We start from the raw sequence: 21,415 nt of genomic DNA, 5'->3' as shown, positions 1-21,415 counted from the left end.
TTCTAAATTTGAAGGTAGTTCCTCTTCTTCATTTTGGGTAGGTTTTCTTATTTTTTATATAGTTTAAATGATTCTGATAATTGTATGACCTTGAAACAGATTTTTATTTACCAAGGAGTAAGAATTCTTTAATTATTGCTTCAGAAGCATCTTGAGAGTGTAATGAATACTTAATGACCCTCATTCTGAAAGACTCAAAATCTGTGACTACAAATGGCATTCTAGTATAGTTAATGAATTTACTTTGAAGGTCACAAATTAAGAAAGTTTGTAATAAGAACCCAATTGACAGGGTGACAATGTATCCAAGAACAGCTGGAGTCCTAATAAAATTAGGATGCTGTTGATTTTTTTTAAAGAAATAACCCAAGTGGAAGAACAAGAACAAAATATATTTGACACTAATGTCATCATAAAGTAAGACCAGGGCCCTGTAAGTGTTTGTGCCATGACTCATTTTGACAATAGTGCTAGCTGAACAACATGATAAAAAGTCACAGTGCAAATACTACCCACCAGCAGCAGCTGCTGGATTCTGCTTTATTGTATTGAAGCCAGTGAGTACTGGTAGAGACTGACACAGATTTGTCTGTCTTTACAAATAGAAATCACTGAAAGCTCAAATACCATGTCAATGTCTATACATGCAAAACCTAGTAGCTTTTCATTGTCATGTGACAAGACCCATGTCTCCATTTTTACCTGGACTGTTTTTGTTTGATTCATTTTTGCTTTTGGTTTTGTTTTACATAAAACCTCTCCAATCTAGAGTCTAGAGAATAAAATGAATGATCAAAAACTAAAAGGAGCCTGCTTCATGGATCATGCTATTTCTGAATGATGAGAATTTATAACTCCGCCCACCAATTCACATTTGAGGTTGCTGTTTTATAGATATTCATAACAAAAGCTTCTGGAGACATCTTAGTTAACAGATGATAAGAGGAAATTAAATGAAATTTATCTAAAGTTCCAAGGCCAAGGTACTGAAAGTATCAGTGTGAAATATTTCCATGGAATCAAAAGAGTTTTAACTAGAAGGAAAATAACAAGATCATTTTATAGATGATGTTAAAAGAACCAAGATTCTCACAACATTCTAGTCAAATGTTAAGGTAGTTAAGCCAGTGAGACTTCATATCTATAATTTCTCTGACATTTCCAGGAGACACAAATACACAGCTATCTCCTATGTCTTTGTCTCTTAAAATCCTTCTGCCCCTTTCTTATAGTACAAAAGGAAGACACCAATAGACCTGCTAAAGCATGGGGACTCAGAAGTCTTCAACCCTAGGCAAAGAATTACAGGCAAGTAAGGAAAGCTGTGAGTGGGAGAAAGTCTTCCAGAGAGAAGAACACAGCAACTGATTACCCAATAACCAAATGGTCAGCCCTGAAAAACATAAATATAAGTAACACAGTACAGACTGAAAACGTTGTATTTGTGTATTCAAGAATACACAATATACATATAACAGCAATTAAAGAAAAAGAAGCCATGAATTTGACAGAGCAAGGGTGGAGGTAAATGGAAGGGGTTGAAGGGAAAAATAAAAGCAGAAAATGTTGTAAATATCCTATAATGTCAAAGAAATTAAAACATTTCAAGATTGTCATTCTGTAGGGATTTAAACTGAGGAATTTAAATATTTTCCAATAAGATATAACTTATATGAATATAAGTTGTGTGAATAATAATTGAAAAGAAAGAAATGAGTAAATCAATATTTCTCTAATATATTTCCTCCAAACTTCTTGGTTGCCTAGATAGGCGTGATCTAAACTACCACATGGGAAAGACTTGAGTAGATAGCCACTTGTGGATCTTGGCCTCAGGAAACCCAGTGGATCACAGGCCTGAACACTCTGGGTTCTTGTCAATGCCACAGAAAGAACTGGTTTATGAGATAACTGAGTTTGCTGGTATGAGAATCAAAAAACAAACAAACAAACAAACAAACATAATGCAGGCATCAAGAAGCCAAGACAGCTACTCATCTTTAAAAGAAATAGTAATGGTCTAGGACTAATGAGGTTGGTCATCTGGTAGAGGTACTTGGATTCAAGCCTGAAGATCCAAGTGTTCAATCCTCAGAACCCATTGTTGTAGGAGAGAATTCTCTCCCAAGAATTATCCTCGGAACTACACAAGTCTGCATTCACAATACACTCACACAATCACATGAATGAATAAATAAAAAATACATACATACATACATACATACATACATACATACATACATACATAAATTTAAAATTGAGTTTAAAATAAAGCCAAAGGCTCTGAACATAGTTAGGGAAGCCAGGACTGTGAGCGAAAGGTAGAGACATAAGCCAAAGATGTTTATAAATAAACAAGAACATTGTGTGTGGATAAGGTCTTTTACATCAGTGAAAATGTCAAAAAAAGGTCACTAGAGCAGATAGGACACATAAACAAAATTATACAGGAACTATATAAGCCTCCCAAATCCATAACTTAGTCTCTTAAAACATGAAGAAAGCTCGGTTTTATTTTCCAAGTCCCCATCACAAGGAACTAAAAGAGGTTTGATTTTTAAATTTTTATCACTATGTTTTGTCAGATTGAGTAAGTTCCCCTAATAGAGAGCTAGCTTCAAGTTCACTTACTGACCCTATTATTGCTCCTGTTCTTGTGCCTATGCACTTCAAGTTTAGTGTAGTTATTTCTCTTTTACTTCTAAATATCATGTTTGGTCCTACTTAACAACTTCCATTTTGCTGATTTTTAAATATTTATCTTTTGATTTTTTAAGGTGTTTACAATGTTTTCATCATTTTGTTTTATAGCCTTGAAGGACTCATGGATGAGTCCAAAGCATCCCCATGTAAGTTGAGATTCTCCTAATGTTCATATGCTAATGCATTTTAAAATTGTAATTGGATATTTTGAATAGCTTGTTATGGGAATCTAGGGTCTTATTAACATCTACACTGATTAGCAGGTGGTTTGTTGACTTAGTTCTCATTGCTGTTGACATGAGGAAGGGATATAATGCATATTGGAGCAGGTTCAACATGCACTTGTTTGATTCCCTCCATTTCTCTCCATGACTCCCACTCAGTGTGTTTTACTCCCTAGCATTCCCTTTACTTTTCCTATGCTACAGAGGCAGGAGTATCCATTGCCACATTCTTGGCTGGATTTCTGTACCTTATTCCAATGACTGGAATTAAGTGTCAAGAAGATAAAGACAGACATAAATAATGAGTACATTTGATTTTCATGGAATCAAGGATTTGTGGAACAAAAAGAAAGGCTCCCCATTCCCAGTGTTTTGATTCCTTGAGACCGAATTTCTACTGCCTCATCAATATTATTGGATTTATTGGATGAGACAGAATGATAAAATTAGGAAGAAAGCCCAGCATATACTTAGAGTCCCCAAGAGTGTTAGGTCCACAGGTACTAGCTTCTCAAGCCAGAACCTAGGGGAACCCTTGGATTTCTTTGTACCTCACTGCTCTTAGCAGATGTGCTGAACTTAGACTGAGAGAAAGCAGAAGAAATGAAATGATGGACCCAACATTTGAACTATCAGGTTTCAAATGCATGTTTAACTCCTGAACTGCTTTCTATGATTCTTTTAGAGAGTTCACTGTCTGCCTTTCTCTTGATTTTTATAGAGGAAACTGAAAAATACCTTTCTGTTTAATCAATTTCTGACAGGGATATTATTAGGCTGGTTACATCATTGATATCCTGCTTTACAGAATGTGGAAGTAATAATTGAGGTAAGTCGATGTTTTCCCCTTCTAAGATAATGGTGCATTTTGGATCAGGGTTCTTTTATTCTAGTTTCCTGTATCAACTATGCATATATTATGCTGGGACCTTCAGAATTGACTACATTCTCAGTAAAATGAGGTTGGAATTTATAGAAAATGAAAAGAGTTTAGATATACCAAAATCTTCTTAACATATCAGAACAGATTTTTTTCTAATGCCTAGACATAAAGAAAGAGAATCTAGGTGTGGTGGTTTGAATGAGAATGGCCTCCCATAGGTTCATATATTTGAATGTTTGGTCATCAGAAGATGGAATGCACTGGAATGGATTAGAATGCAAGGCCTTGTTGGAAGAGGTATGTTAGTTAATGGGTTTGAGATTTGATGTTTCAAAAGCTCAGACCATTCGCAATTAGCCCAGATAGGACACCCAAACCTCTGTCCTGCTTGTGGGTCAGATGTAAGCTCTCAGCTACTGCTCCAGTGCCATGCTAGCCTTTCTGCTGCCATGTTCCATACGATGGTGGCCATAGACTCATCCTCTGAAACTGTAAACCCCAATATACTCTTTCTTCTATAATTTCTTCATGGTGTCTTCTCAGAACAATAGTAATGTACCTAAGACATTAGGAATGAGATAAGGAAAAAAGAGTGTGTATAGTGAGTGACAGGGACAACTCAAATGGAAAACTCAAGTACCTGCCTGTCAGGCAAGCACAAAGATCTGATTTTGACCTTGGTACCCAAGTGAAATGCCAGGTTCGAAATAATATGTATAAACCAACAATGGGGCAGCAGACAGGCCAACAGCAAGCTTAGCCTAATTTACAGCCAAAGGTCCCCATAAGAGACCCAGTTGCTTTAAGATAGACTACTCTTGAAGAGCAGCAAAAGGGTTAATCTCTGATCTCTACATACAAAGGTGTTTACCTATCTGTACATACATGAACACACATATCTAAACTCACACTCATATACACAAATATAGAGAATATTTTTGATACAATCCTGTGCAAATTGATTTTATCATAATACATATATGTATATGTTATGCAACTTCTGTAGAAATGTTTATGCAGACTGCAACTTTAAGGCTGACTTTGAGTGGTCAATGCTCAGATGGGTAAATATCAGTCGATAGGTTTCTTTGGTGATTTAGTAATTCCTTTCACCCCATGAAGTACTGTGACATATGAGCATCTTTATGTTACATATCACACACTTTAACTGCAAGTTTGGTTTGTGGGTTTTGGGACCACGCACCTCATATGGCAATCACTACTTTCACCTTTGAGAGACAATGTATTTAGTCAGTTACTGGAATTCCTTATGTCTTGCTTTCCCTTTAGGCATTGGTTTCCTCATTTCCAAAGCAGACAATAGGTCTGGAGAGATGGCTGAGTGGTTTGCACTCAGCACTTGTTAAGGTTTATATCTGTAAAAAGTAAAACAACTAGCCTAAAATTCTCTGAAAATGAACCTTTCTTGCTCTTGTTTAAGCAACTGTTCTACCCTAGTCACATCAGTTCAAAACTTTCTCTGTACCATGGGGAACACTGCTATGAAGGGAATAGGCAAAAAATCTGTTTATAAGATGTTAATCATATCTCCAGTAGACCTTTCCTCATTTACTAGACCCTCTCTTGTTAAATGACATTGTAGTAAATATGCACAGGATTTCCTATGTTACTAAATAATAAATTGAACCAAATAGTCTTTCAACAGATTCTGATTTTTGTAGCCAGCAAGGAAAAAATATTTTAAAATCCACTTTTGGATGTTGGAAAGAATAGCTGGAGTTAAAATCCATTGAGAATTACTTAATATGCTCTGGAAAGTCTGAAAATGAAGAAAAAAAATCAGGGAATAAAAACACTGGCTCCAGAAAAATAGAGAGGTGAGCAAGGTTTGGCTTTCACATTAAAAAAATAATTTTAAGATTTTTTTAAATAACTCTGGTGGAAATGTTTTCATCACAAAGAGAGCTAGTAACCAAAACCACTTGGCATGTACTAACATATCCTCATATTACCAGTAAAATTAAATTTAAATGTGAAATCCCCTCTACAATAAATATAAACCTTATATATTTGGCAGATTCAGAATCACATCAAAGTATTTACTCTTACAATTATAATTTTCATAATAATTCTACTTTTTTTTCTCCCATTGTAGGCAGAGAGAATTTATACACATGCTAAACCTCCAAGATGGCCCAGGGACCTCAAGAAATAGTAAGCAAACTCGGTTTCCTACATCCTTTCCAGATAAGACCATGCTCTTCCTTCCTTCTACTCACCGAATTGAAGGCTGAGGAACAGGCAAGACCCAGGAGAACTGAAATGGAAAATTGACAGTGGCCAGGAAGAAAGACTGGAAAGCTTCATGGTGACTCAGAGAATGGAACAAAATTTCTGTGGTGCTTGGAAGTTGGAAGAGTCCTTCCTTTCAGTGCCTTGTCTTTCAGTGTTTTCTTGGGGATTCCTTAGCTACCACTCTAGGAAATGATAACAGTACCTGGTTGACAGAATCAAGTCCAGCAGACACCATGATAGCCCTCCATTATTGTAAATGTTTTCAGGCATGCATAAGGGAGATGATGCCACCTAGCAATAGTCCTTAAAAGTGAGCAGTCTGCTTGCACGCAAGCTGTCTTGCATTCCACCACTCATTGTAGTGATCATCCTTCCTAAGATATTATTTATAGAAAAATGAAGTATCTAGCAGCACAGAACTTTATCCATCTCAGAGAAGAGATGAAACTCTTATTGTTAAGCTACTGCCTTCCAAAGAAAGGTAGAGATAAATTGGTAAATAGATGCCAGAAACCATCCTGAATAATTCAGAAAGAAGAACAGCCACAATTACTCTGATACCTAAACTGCACAAAGGCCCAACAAAGAAAGAGAACTTCAGACCAATTTCCCTTATGAATACCAATGCAAAAATACTCAATAAAATTCTTGCAAATAGAATCCAGGAAGACATCAAAACTACCAACCATCATGATCAGGTAGGCTTCATCCCAGTGATGGAGGGATGGTTCAATATACAGAAACCCACCATTGTAATCCACTACATAAAGAAACAAAAAGAAAAAAAAAATCATATGAGCATTTCATTAGATGCTGAGAAAGCATTTGACAAAATTCAACACTTCTTCATGGTAAAAGTCTTAGAAAGATCAGGAATTCAAGACCTGTACCTAAATATAGTAAAATATACAGCAAAAAAGTAGGCAATATCAAACTAAGTTGGGAGAAACTTAAAGCAATCAGGGACTAGACAAGACTGCCCACTCACTCCCTATATATTCAATATAGTACTTGAAGACATATCAGAGCAGCTAGACAACAAAAGGAGGTCAAAGGGATACAAATTGGAAAGGAAGAAGTCAAACTATCACTCTTTGCAGATGATATGATATTATAGGTAAGTGACCCCCCCAAATTTCACCAAAGAACTCCTAAAACTGGATAAATGACTTCAGCAAAGTGGCTGGATACAAAATTAACTCAAAACAAATCAGTAGTGTTCCTCTATTCAAAGAATAAACAGGTTGAGAAAGAAATTACGGAAATGACACCCTTCCCAATAGTCAAAAATAAGAACACTAACCAAGCAAGTGAAAGATCTGTAAGACAAGAACTCCAAGGCTCTGAAGAAATATATTGAAGAAGATCTCAGAAGATGGAAAAATCACCCATGCTCATGGATTGGCAGGATGAATTTAGTAAATATGGTCATCTTGCTGAAAGCAATTTATAGATTCAATGCAATCCCCAACAAAATTACAGCTAAATTCTTCGTAGAGTTAGAAAGAGCAATTTGCAAATTCACTTGGCATAACCAAACACCCAGGATAGCAAAAACTATTCTCTACAATAAAAGAACTTCTTGGGAGAAACACCAACCCTGACTTCAAGCTGTATTACAGAGCAATAGTGATTAAAAACTGTATAGTATTGATACAGAGAAAGGGAGGTAGATCAATGGAATAGAATTGAAGATCCAGAAAATAACCCACACACCAATGGTTACTTCATCTTTGAGAAAGGTGCTAAAATCATCCAATGGAAAAAAGACAGAATTTTCAACAAATGGTGGTGGTTCTACTAGAGGTCAGCATGTAGAAGAAAGTAAATCGATCCATTTCTTATCTCCTTGTACAAAGCTCAAGTCCAAATGAATAAAGGACCTCCACATAAAACCAGATACACTGAAATTAATAGAAGAGCCTCGAGCACATGGTCATAGGAGAAAATTTTCTGAAAAGACCACCAATGGCTTATGCTCTAAGATCAACAATAGATAAATGATACCTCACAAAATTGCAAAACTTCTGTAAGGAGAAGAGCACTGTCAATAGGACAAAATGGCAGCCCACAGATGGAAAAAAGATCTTTAACAATATATCTATACAAAAAACTGAAGAAGATAGACTCTAGAGAATCAAATAACTGGATTAAAAAATAGGGTACAGAGGTAATCAAAGAATTCTCAACTGAGGAATGTTGAATGACAGAGAAGCACTTAAAGCATTGTCCAACATCCTTAGTCATCAGGGAAGTGTAAATCAAAGTAACCCTGAGATTCCACCTCATTCCAGTCAAAATGGATAAGATAAAAAAACTCAGGTGACAGCAGTAGCTGGTGAGGATATGGAGAAAGAGGAGTACTCCTCCATTGCTGGTGGGATTGCAATCTGGGATAACCACTTTGAAAATAAGTCTGATGGTTCCTCAGAATATTGGACATAGTCCAACCTGAGGAGCCAGTTATACTACTCCTGTATTCCCAAAAGATGCTCTAATATATAACAAAGACACATGCTCCACTCTGTTCATAGCAGCCTTATTTATAGTAGCAGCAGCTGGAAAAAAACCCAGATGTCCTTCAATAGAGGAATGGATACAGAAAATGTGGTACATTTACACATGGAATACTACTCAGTTATTAAAATCAATGACTTCATGAAATTCCTAGGTAAATGGATGGAACTAGAAAATATCATCTCTGGTGAGGTAACCCACACACAAAAGAACACACATGGTATGCACTCACTGATTAGTGGATATTAGCCCCAAAGGTCGGAATACCAAAGATACAATTCACAAACCACATGAAGCTCAAGAAGAAGGAAGGCCAAAGTGTGGATTCTTCAGTACTTCTTAGAAGGGGGAACAAAATAATCATAGGAGGATATTCAGAGACAAACTGTGGAGGAGAGAGTGAAGGAAAGGTCATCCAGAGGCAGTTTTGATCCATCTTCTAGCCCACCATTCAAAGGTAGGGGAAAAATGATAAATAGGACAAGGGAATGTAGACATGTTTAGCAGTAGTTCTTTGGGGGAAATTCCAATTTCCACATTTCAGGACACCAGCAGTCAAGTTCAGCTGTGTCAGAATACTAGACATGAATCAGCATCAGTGGTGATACTCAGCAGAAACTGCCAGGCTTCCACCAAATTGGTGCAAGTTTGCAGGAGTGACCAGAACAAACCAGGATGCCAGGAGAAGTTCTCTGCCATGCCTCTCTCAAAGAAGTGAAGATCAGTGTATAAGAACTTCAAGTCTCTGAAGAAAGAAATCAAAGAAGATCTCAGAGATGGAAAGACAGCCCATGGTCATGGATTGGCAGGATTAAGATAGTAAAAATGGCTATCTTGCCGAAAGTAATTTACTGATTCAATGCAATCCCCATCAAAATTCTAACTCAAATCTTCAATGAATTAGAATGGGCAATTGGCAAATTCATCTGGAATAACAAAAAAACCCTAGGATAGCAAAAACTATTCTCAACAATAAAAGAACCTCTGGGGGAAATCACCATGCCTGACCTCAAGCTGTACTTCAGAGCAATTGTGATAAAAACTGCATGGTACTGGTACAATGACAGATAGATTGATCAGTGGAATTGAATTGAAGACCCAGAAATGAACCCACACACTTATGGTCATTGATCTTTGACAAAGGAGCTAAAACCATCCAGTGGAAAAAGGCAGCATTTTCAACTAGCAGTTAGCATGTAGAAGAATGGGAATTGATCCATTCTTATCTCCTTGTACAAAGCTCAGGTCTAAGTGGATCAAGGAACTCCACATAACACCAGAGACACTAAAACTTATAGAGGAGAAAGTGGGGGAAACCCTCGAAGATATAGGCACAGGGGAAAAATTCCTGAACAGAACAGCAATGGCTTGTGCTGTAAGATCTAGAATTGACAAATGGGACCTCATAAAATTGCAAAGCTTCTGTAAGGCAAAAGATACTATCAATAAGAAAAAAGGCCACCAACAGTTTGGGAAATGATCTTACCAATCCTAAATCTGATAGGGGACTAATATCCAACATATGCAAAGAGCTCAAGAAGCTGGACTCCAGAAATTCAAATAACCCCATTAAAAAATGGGGCACAAAGCTAAACAAAGAATTGTCAACTGAGGAATATCGAATGGCTGAGAAGCACGTGAAAATATGTTCAACATCCTTAATCATCAGGAAAATGCAAATCAAAACAACCCTGAGATTCCACCTCACACCAGTCAGAATGGCTAAGATCAAAAATTCAGGTGACAGCAGATGCTGGCAAGGATGTGGAGAAAGAGGAACTCTCCTCCATTGCTGGTGGGATTGCAAACTGGTACAACCACTCTGAAAATCAGTCTGATGGTTCCTCAGAAAATTGGGCATAGTACTACCGGAGGATCCAGCAATACCTCTCCTGGGCATATACCCAGACGATGTTTCAACTTGTAATAAGGACACATGCTTCACTATGTTCATAGCAGGCTTATTTATAATAGCCAGAAGCTGGAAAGAACTCAGATGTCCCTCAACAGACGAATGGATACAGAAAATGTGGAAACTTTACACTATGGAGCTATTAAAAACAATAAATTTATGAAATTCTTAGGCAAATGGATGGATCTGGAGGGTATCATCCAGAGTGAGGTAACCCAATCACAAAAGAACTCACATGATATGCACTCATGATAAGTGGATATTAGCCCAGAAACTTAGAATACCCAAGATACAATTTGCAAAACACATGAAATTCAAGAAAAAGGAAGACCAAAGTGTAGATACTTCGTTCCTCCTTAGAATGGGGAACAAAATACCCATGGGAGGAGTAACAGAGACAAAGTTTGGATCTGAGATGGAAGGAAGAACCATCCAGAGACTGCCCCACCCAGGGATCCATCCTATAAACAGTCACCAAACCCAGACTCTATTGCATATGTCAGCAAGATTTTGCTGACAGGACCTGATATAGTCTTCTCTTGTGAGGCTATGCCAGTTCCTGGCAAATACAGAAGAGGATGCTCACAGTCATCTATAGGATGGAACACATGACCCCCAATGGAGGAGCTAGAGAAAGTATCCAAGGAGCTGAAGGGGTCTGCAACCATATAGGAGGAACAACAATCTGAACTAACCAGTACCCCCCAGACTCATGTCTCTAGCTGCATATGTAGCAGAAAATTGCCTAGTCAGCCATTATTGGGAGGAGAGCCTCTTGGTCTTGTGAATATTATATGCCCCAGTACAGGGGAATGTCAGGGCCAGGAAGCAGGAGTGGGTGAGTTGAGGAGCAGGGTGTGGGGAGGGTATAGGGAAATTTCCGGATAGTATTTGAAATATAAATTAAGAAAATATCTAATAAAAAAAAAAAGAAGTCTTGATCAGGAAACCTCGAGACCACGGTAAGACTGCACAGCTAACTATGCAAGCATCCTATCACTGTTAGTTGTGTCCTACTATAATCTCTCCAAATGTCACACTCCTCCTACAGGTCTTTCCTCAGGAAAACACCCTCTGAGTCATTGTCACACGTCACAAACAGAAACTTTCACTTCAAAATGTCATCAAAATTGCAAATTTAAAAGAAAAAGGATTCAGGGTCACTGTGAAATGTATATGAAAAGACTAAAAGTTCAGTATTCAACCTAATTCTGAAGATGAACAAAGTCCAGTCTGATACTCCCTGAGCTCAAGAATTACTGTAATAATGAAGCAAGCAATTCAAAGTATTTTATCAAAAAATACTGAGGATCAATCTAATAGAACAGAACATGGAGTCAGAATAGGCCCATATAAATATAGTCAACTGGTCTTTAATAAAGTAGCAAAGGCAATATTATGAGAAAAATATTTTAAAATAAAGAAAAAGGAAAAATACACTTTCAATGACGGTGTGAAAATAAAATAAGTCTAGGTACAGACCTCACACCCCCATTAAATCAACACAAAATGATCATAAGTTAAAGAAAACATACAACACCAGAAACCCTAAAAATTATGACACAAAACACAATCAAGATGATGTGTACGTGGAAATAATGTTTTGGATGTGAACCAAGATTCACGATGCATATGGATTCCGAACCTCAACGTAGAGGGGATTGGTAATTCTAAAATACACTTGAAAAGGAAGCACTCAGGTGGAAGGTTGTAATCTACTTTCACTTAGCATTGGAAGAATCATTTGTGCTTCAAACACTAGACTATAAAGTGAGCAAATACTTTTTTTTTTTTGGAAATCAACACAGATATTTGAGGATCAACAATGAAAGTGGCTAGCCACTTTGTGATCTCTTTGCTGAGAAACCTAACCAGTATGGTTTCTTGATACATGGCCTTTATGAAAACATTTATATGAATTTCCATGTGTAAATAAAGGCACTTTGTTTTTATTCTCTGTGAGTTTCATAACATAGTTTTTGATCAAATTCTCTCCTTTCCACTCTTCTCAGATCCACCCCACTTCCCTACCAATTTTATGTTCTATTATCTTTTAAACCCTACAAGGCCAAATTGTGATGTCCAAGTAGTCTTAGATACTTAGTAGTTCTGTCAATGTTGTTTGCTTGTTTGTAATTTGCTCAGCTGTAATTCAAGACCTTTCTTACTACTATGTCATAAAGATATATTGACATATAATGCTTCAGAATGTTACATTGCTTTCCAGTGTTTTACACATATATATTACGGGTAGGAATTATCCTTTGAAAGTAGGGTGGTGCTATAGTGTAATCTCTTTCTTTTTTTAATTTTCATATCAGATAGTCCCAGCATCATTTATTTAAGATCCCTTTTTCAATTAACCTACAGTCTATGCTTAAAGTCTCTAATGTGTGCTGTTAGTTTATTTAAATGTGTCCCCATTGTACTTTGTCTTAATTACTTTGGCTTTATAATTCTTGATATCTCTTGAGGAAACATTTTTTTCTTTCAGATTTTTGAGAGTCCCTTATCTTTTAATAAATCTCTGTATTCCCAATCCATGTGTAAATTGCCTTTTAAAGAAACACTCAAAGAATTGTTTTGAATTTATTTAGATTAAGATCTGAACATTCATAAATGCAAATATTTTCAATTTTGTTCTTAAAGTCAATCACATGTTTACAGTATTAAATACTATAGTGTAATACATAACAGATCTCTCATTTGCCTAGGTATTTAAAATTTAAAGGCTGATTATAATTTTCTCCCCATAATGAGGAGCCTTTGGTATTCTCATATGTTCTCTGATGTGTTTCTAGTGTTTCCAATTTTACTTTCATGTAAAATACATTCATTAATTTCATTTTAAGGATTTCCATGTCGGGGGTATTTGAAGTGCTATTGAATATGGTACATTGATTTCTAACATAATGTTAATCTAAGATCTTTTTGTTGATGAGCACCTCTTTGGTATTTTGGAGAGACACATGATGGGTAAAAATTTTGCAGCTTGCTAGTCAGGGAATATCCACAACACACCCACAAACCACATACTCAGAGGTCAAGGCTGACAGCAAGAGGGACCTATGGGCTAGGAATCTTACTGAGTCTGGAACATTCTCACAAATTCTATCTCATGAAGAATTTTATCTTTTGAGTTAAAGCTGTACAAGGATCCAGGAACACAACAATGACAAGGAGATGTACTCTTAGTGTACTGCACATTCCATCTGGGTTGTAGGAGTCAACTAGAGTTAGTATAGCAAGTAGCATATGGCTGAACTATAGGGAGAATTTCACCCGATTTAAACAAACAAACAAACAAACAAAACAAACAAACAAAAAACTGGTGTGTGACAACCTCCCAAGGTATTATATTGAGGTAACTATCTCAGGATTAACTGAACATTTATGTGATAAGAGAAATTTAAAGTTTTTTTAGATGTAGCAAAGCAACACAAAATTATAAGAATCCACAACCCTTGATGTCTTAGCTCCATTCTTCAAATGTAAGGTAGTTTCAGTGTGAATGGTGTAGATTCACTGATGGAAAAGGAAAATAGTGTTAGGTGAGAAGAGAGACAGGGGAGGAATCCTGGAGAACCGTTTTTTTAAAAAAAAGACACCAGAAGTGAGGTTTCTTTCATCTCGTATAGAAAGTAGTTGACTAATTCCTTCACAGGGAAAGTTATAATAAGTGGATCTCTGATGAGACCCATGTCTGGTTTGCCCATAGACTTACATTGCACATAGACTTACATTGCACATAGACTTACATGGTGCCCTCACAAGATAATGATAAAGGGTTAGGAGCTAATTCTATTCACCAACTGAGTTGTCAAGATCTAATTATCTACAAAGTATTCACTCTCCAAATGATATCATGCTGGGATCTGACATATGTAAGTTTAGGAGAAACAAGCATCTCCCGCATAAGATAATAGACAAACATCAGCTAAGATAGTAGAACTTAAGAAATATAATGAAAAGGCTGAAGACCTAGGCTTGATTTCTGGATTAAATAGTTTATGGTGTGTATGTATATTTTATGTAAATTATATTATATAAAACAGTTTGTAGATAAGAGAAGGAGAATGAAGTGAGAATGTAGTTCAATTTAATTAAGTTATAAGAAATGACACTTAGAAGACCACATAATCAGGCTGTAAATATATGAAATGTTTGTGTAGTTATGTATTTAAGAATGTGTCAACATTAAAGTCCTCAATGTAATACATCTAAGGATAAATTTCTACATTATCATTTATTTGGAAGGCTTGTGGCAATTTTTTTTATTTTAATTATTTTATTTATTTACATTTCCTGTCATTGCCTCCCCTCCCAGTACCTCCCCCCACAGTTCCTCATCCCATTGCTCTTCCACGTTGCCTCTGAGATGGTGCTTCTCCCTAGGTCCTCCCCATTCCCAGGGGCCTCAAGTCTCTCAAGTTAATCTTCTCCCACTGAGGTCAGACCAGGTATATATCTATTATATGCCAGGGACCTGGGACTGCCGGTGTATGCTGATTGGTGACTCAGTCTCTGGGAGCTCCCTGGAGTCTGGGTTAGTTTAGACTGCTGGACTTCCTATGGGGTTGCTCTCTCCTTCAGCTTCTTCAATCCTTCCCCTAATTCAACCATAGCAGTCCAATGGTTAGGTGTCAGTATCGACGTCTGTCTCAGTCAGCTGCTGGAAAATTTTAGTAGGACAACCTAGCATTTTATTGTCAAATGCATAAAGTGATAATTTTAACACTAATTTTTGTAATTACATTTTTCTTCAAGTTACTAACATTCAGACAGGAAACACAGATTGATATGTGTTGAAAAGTTTTAATTCATTTAGTTTAATAATCTAATTAAAAATCTCTTAAATTGTTGCGCCCTATAACCAGTATATTAAAGAGGTTCAAGTCTCTAGACTGACTCTCTCATGATCCTTGATGCAAATGACTTCCTTTTCTGAAAGAGTTAGCAATCATCACTGAAACAATGCCTTGGCCCAAATTTCATCTCTGTTGAAGCATGTTGAAAATTAAGATGATTAGGATTTATAGCGAATTATACAGACAATTAGCCCTAGTTCAATTTTATTTTTAATGAATACAGTAGAATGGAATGCAGAAGGTAAGCAGTTTAACATGGCGATTGCAATAGTACATAAATATAATAAAGGTCGTAACAAATTAAGTGATTGTGTATAAATGAATAGCCTTTAAAATAATTTCTGTATAATCTCACTGTAATGATACTTTTATGAAATATGTGGTACATTATCTGTAGTTTCTCTACTACACAATGCCATGAAAGAACTCTTACAGCTGTCCAACAATTACTAGATACCGATCAATGAAACTCTATTCACCATTTCCTGTTCTCTGTGATCCTTAGATTTGGGTACCAAATTCTACGCTCAAGGCAAATGGGAACAACATGTTTTCTTGTCTACCCCTGAATTTCTTTCCACAAGAAAATAATGTCTTTCTACCCTTACTCGCATCACTTAACATTGTGACCTCCAACTCCATCTTATGTCACAAATGTCAGGACTTCACTTTAAATGGTTGAATAGTGTTCAATTTGTGTCTGTGCCACAGTAACATAGAATGAAGATGACTCAGGCAGACTGATTGCATTTCCTTTGGGTACATGTCTAATAGGTAATCTATGTTAGTACTATTTTAAAATTTTGATGATCATACATACTGTTTTTCATTATATATACATAATATGTATTATAGATATGATGAAGAGAGAGAGGGGGGAGACAGAGAGAGAGAGAGAGAGAGAGAGAGAGAGAGACAGAGACAGAGACAGAGACAGAGACAGAGAGAGGTACTTCTACCATCCACCCCTTTACTCATTGCACACTAATATTTTAATATTTCTCTATTTACCCAGTCCTGAATGATTGTTCACCCAATTGCCATTCTAACGTTTATTTCTTCTTTTTGATTAATCTATATATTCACTTCATATCCCAATCACAGGCCCCCTCCTTCCTCTCTGTCCCACCCTTACAAATCCCTTCCCCAATTACCCTCTCCCCTTCTGCTCAGAGGAGAATCCCCACCTTGGGTACCACACCACCCTGGAACACCAAGTCCCAGGAGGACTAAGTACATCCTCTCCCATTGAGTCAGTTCAGTTAGGAGAGGGGATCAAACAGCAAGCAACAGAGTCAGGGTCAGCTCCCACTCTTATTTTTAGGGCACCAACATGAAGACAAAGTTGCAAATCTGCTGCAACTGTGAAGAGGGCCTAGGTCCAGCCCCTGCTTGCTCTTTGGTTAGTTGTTTAGTGTCTGTGAGCCCCCACAGGCCCAGGTTAGCTGACTCTGTAGGACTTCTTGGGGTTTCCTTGACACCTCCTACCCACTTAATTCTATCCCCAATTCTTTCACAAGACTCCCTGACCTCTGCCTGATGCTTGCATGAGGGTCTCTGCATCTGTTTCCATCTGCTACTAGATGAAGGCTCTCAGGAGACAGTCATGCTAGATTCTTGTCTGCAAGCATAGAAGAGTGTTATTAATAGTGTCAAAAGTTGGCTCTCTCACTTGGGATGGGTCTCAAGTTAGGCCAGTTACTAAGTCCAATTCTCTCAGTCTCTGCTCCATTTTGATCCTTGTGCATTTGTAGATGATCCACTATACCACAAGGACCTTCGCTTAAGTATGTTCATAGCAGCTTTATTTGTAATAGCAAGATACTGGAAACAACCTAGGTGTCCCTCAATTGAAGAATGTATTAAAAAAAATGTGGTGTTTCTATACAATGGAATACTATTCAGCAAGCAAAGACAAGGACAGCTTGAAATCTGCAGGCAACTAGAAAATAGAACCAGAAAATATCATCCACAGAGAGGTAACTTAGACCCAGAAAGGCCTGCATGGTATTTACTCACTTATACATCATAAAGTACAGGATACCTATGCTATAATCCACAGACCCAAAGAAGCTAAGTAACAAAAAAGACCCAAGGGAGGATGTGTGAATCTCACTCAGAATGAGAAATAGTCATCAGAGGTAGATGGAGAGAGGGAACTGGATGGGTGAAGGAGTGACAAGGAGAACTGTAGTGGGTTGTCCTGATGCTATCTGTATTCTTTTTATCCTTTTTTTAAAAATTAATCATTCCATCCATTTACATCTCAAATGATACCCCACTCCCAGGTTGCCCCTCCACAAGCCCCACATCCCACAACCTCCCTCTCCTACCTCCCCTTTGCCTCTATGAGGGCACTCCCCCACCCACGCTCCCCTGCCCCATACCTCCAGCATATCCCTATGCTGGGTCATCAAACCTCCACGGGATAAAGGCCTCCCTTCTCACTGATGTCAGAAAAGGTCATTTTCTGCTACTGTGTATTTGGAGCCATGGATCCCTCTCTGTACACTCCCTGAGAGCCCTGGATGATCCAGCCAGCTGATATTGTTCTTTCTAAGAGGTTGCAATCCCTCTCATCTCCTCAGTCCTTCTGCCAGCTGCCCCACCAGGGTCCCTGAAATCAGTCTGGTGGTTGGCTCCAAGCATCCACATCTGTATTGGTTAGTTGCTGCCTGAACCTTCCAAAGAGCCGCCATACGAGATACCTGTCAGCAAGTGCCTCTTGGCAACGGTAACAGTGTCTGGTTTGATATCTGTAGACAGGATGTATCCCCAGTTTGGGCAGTCCTCGGATGGCCCTTGCTTCAGTCTCTGCTCCAGTTGCTGTCCCTGTTCTTCCTTTGGACAGAAACATTTCTGGGTTAAAACTCTTATATGGATGTGTGGCCCCATCCCCAAACTAGAGGCCATGCCTATCTACTAGAGGTGGTCTCCACAGGTTCTATCTCCCCTTCTCTGCTAAAATCTTCCCCGTTGGGTCCTGGGAGCCTCTCATTTGCCTGGCATCTGGGACTCCCCAGTGTCTACCCCCAGTTCCTTATCCACCTTTGCTATATATTTTCCTCAATTCTCTGACCTCTCCAGTACCAGATACTACCCCCTCCTTATTTCCTCTTCCCCTTCTCTCCGTCCCAGGTTCCCCCTCCCTTCACCTCCCACAATCATCCTGTTCCCCCCTCAAGGTATGACTGAAGCATCCACACCCTAGTCTTCCTTCCTCCTAAGCTCTATATGTTCTGTGGGTTGTATCACGGGCATTGCGAGTTTTGGGCCTAATATCCAATTATCAGTGAGTACATACCATGTGTGTTCTTTTGAGTCTGGGTTACCTCACTCAGGATTATAATTTCTAGTTCCATCCACCTGCCTGATAATTTCATGACATCATTGTTTTTAATAGCAGATTAGTGCTCCATTGTGTCAATGTACTATATTTTCTGTATCCATTCTTCGGTTGAGGGACATCTGGGTTGTTTCTAGCTTCGGGCTATTATAAATAAGGCTGCTATAAACATGGTGGAGCATGTCTCCTTATTAAATGTTGGAGGATCTTTTGGATATATGCTCAGTAGTGGTATAGCTGAGTATTCAGGTAGAACTAGTTCCACTTTTCTGAGGAACCATCAGACTGATTTCCAGAGGGGTTGTCCCAGCTTGCAATTCCACCAGCAATGGAGGAGTGCCCCTCTTTCTCCACATCCTCACCAGTTTCTGCTGTCACCTGAGTTTTTGATCTTAGCCATTCTGACTGGTGTGAGGTGGAATCTCAGGGTTGTTTTGATTTGCATTTCCCTGATGACTAAGGATGTTGGACAATTCTTTAAGTGCTTCTCTGCCATTCAATATTCCTCAGTTGAGAATTCTTTGTTTAGCTCTGTACCCCATTTTAATAGGGTTATTTCATTCTCTGTATTCTAACTTCTTTAGGTGTTATCATATATATATTAGCCCACTGTCAAATGTATGATTGGTAGAGATCTTTTCCCAATCTGTGGGTTGTCATTTTGTCCTATTGACAGTTTTGTTTGCCTTACAAAAGCTTTGTAATTTTATGAGGTCCCATTTGTCAACTGTTGATCTTAGGGCATAATCCATTGTTATTCTGTTCAGGAAAATTTCCCCTGTGTCCATGTGTTCAAGGCTCTTCCTCACTTTCTCTTCTATTAGAATCAAGGTATCTGTTTTTTTTTGTTGTTGTTGTTGTTTTGTTTTTTTTTTGTTTGTTTTGTTTTGTTTTTTTGTTTTGTTTTTTTTTGTTTGTTTTTTTGCTGTGTGTATTCTAATGTTAATACCTGTTCCTCAATAGGAGTTGCCCCTGAAGAGCAGAGCATCTCCCTATTTTAACTAGTCAATAAATGGTTAGAGGTTGTGATTGGGTGGTGGAGGAGAAAGGTGCGACTGGAGGTTTAATACAGGGTGACAGGTAAAGGGGTAAGGAGAGACAGAGAGAAGATGAGGTGGAGGAAGCAGTAGTCGTCTAGAGAAACTGTAAGTATGTATGTATGGCCAGGAGAAACTGTAAGTAACTTTACAGATAAGTTAGTATAGCCCTAGATCTGCCCAATCTAGCCATATGACTTATAATTAAAATATGTAGAGTATGTGTCTTTTATACGAGCTTATTAGTGATTGAAAGTTTAGCAACAGGGAACAGAGATGATGATCAGGTGTGGGTAGTGGCAGGGCAGGAGAGGACTGGGAGCAATAATGGAAATAAGTGGAGAGCATCTTTGAGGCTAGCTGGGGACCAGGGAGTGATCCATGCTTTCTGGGATTCCTACCAGCTAGGGATATGGAGACAGAAGTTGCCACCTCCTTTTGCCAGGTGGGACTTTTAGCAGGGAGGGGCTTCCATACATCCAACCCAAACTTTGTCTCATCTACAATGTTTTCTTCTTAATTATAACTTCTATGTATATGAGATTAGTGCTAATTGCATAAGAGTTTGAAGTGCACCAGGCAGTAGGGGCACAAACCTATAATCCCAGCACTTGGGAAGCAGAGGCAGGAAGATTTCTGAGTTCGAGGCCAGCCTGGTCTACAAAGTGAGTTCCAGGACAGCCAGGGCTATACAGAAAAACTCTGTCTCAAAAAACAAAAACAAAAACAAAACAAAAAAAGTTTGAAATGCATAAAATGAAACCAGTGTTTCAAGAAAAAAAAAGACAGTTAAAAATTGACATATTTTAACATTAGCCATGTGAAACATTGTGTGACATATACCATATTTATGGAATTCGGTTTTATAAGTAAAATGTAAATTACTTTCTCTACACATACAAAAGATAAGGTTCATGGGGAATTTCAAATTCACTGCAACTATTTAAGTAGTAAACATCTGTACGGTTACATACTCATAAAGGTAATAGGGGAGAACAGTATTTAACATGCGCCTTCCTTGCCTTGCTTATACTTGAAGTCTGTTGTGTTGATTATGGATCGCCATCTTGCATCTTAAAGCAGATTCCCCAAAGGAAGTCATTTTCTTGGTCTTGTCCCTCTTCAGAACACAGGACTTGTTTCCTTTCTCTATGTGTTAAAGAGTAAAGAGAAGTGATCAGTAAGTATAAACCACAATCCATGCCCTAATACTTCAAAACTAGATATATTTCTTTTGTGTATTCCACCTTACTTTTGTCATCGAGTTTCTCATATGTGTGTGTGTGTGTGTGTGTGTGTGTGTGTGTGTGTGTGTGTGTGTGTGTATGTCAATAGTTTTTAGATATGGAAGATTATAGACTTTATCATACTGTTTTCGGCTAGCAGATTTTTATACCTCAATGTTGCAAGATGCTCAAAGGACCAAATCAATGAATTCTCGATAACATTGAAGTCACAGTCAATTTCTATCAGCATGATGATAGAATAGATCAGAAGAGTAATGTAAAATCATTAACGTTTAATCATCCAAGGTTTCTTAGCACATAATGGATGGATACTTGTTCTACTTCAACTTCTTTGAGGACACTTAGCTTTATGACAACTAAACTTTGGCCAATACATGGCTTTTCTTCTGATAACAGGATCTGCCTAGCCAACTTAGAACCAA

This window comes from Mus musculus, chromosome 17 (assembly GCF_000001635.26).
Source record: "Mus musculus strain C57BL/6J chromosome 17, GRCm38.p6 C57BL/6J".
In the NCBI taxonomy this organism is placed as follows: Eukaryota; Metazoa; Chordata; class Mammalia; order Rodentia; family Muridae; genus Mus; species Mus musculus.
The sequence above is the reverse complement of the archived record's forward strand: the minus strand, read 5'-3'. Positions refer to the sequence as shown.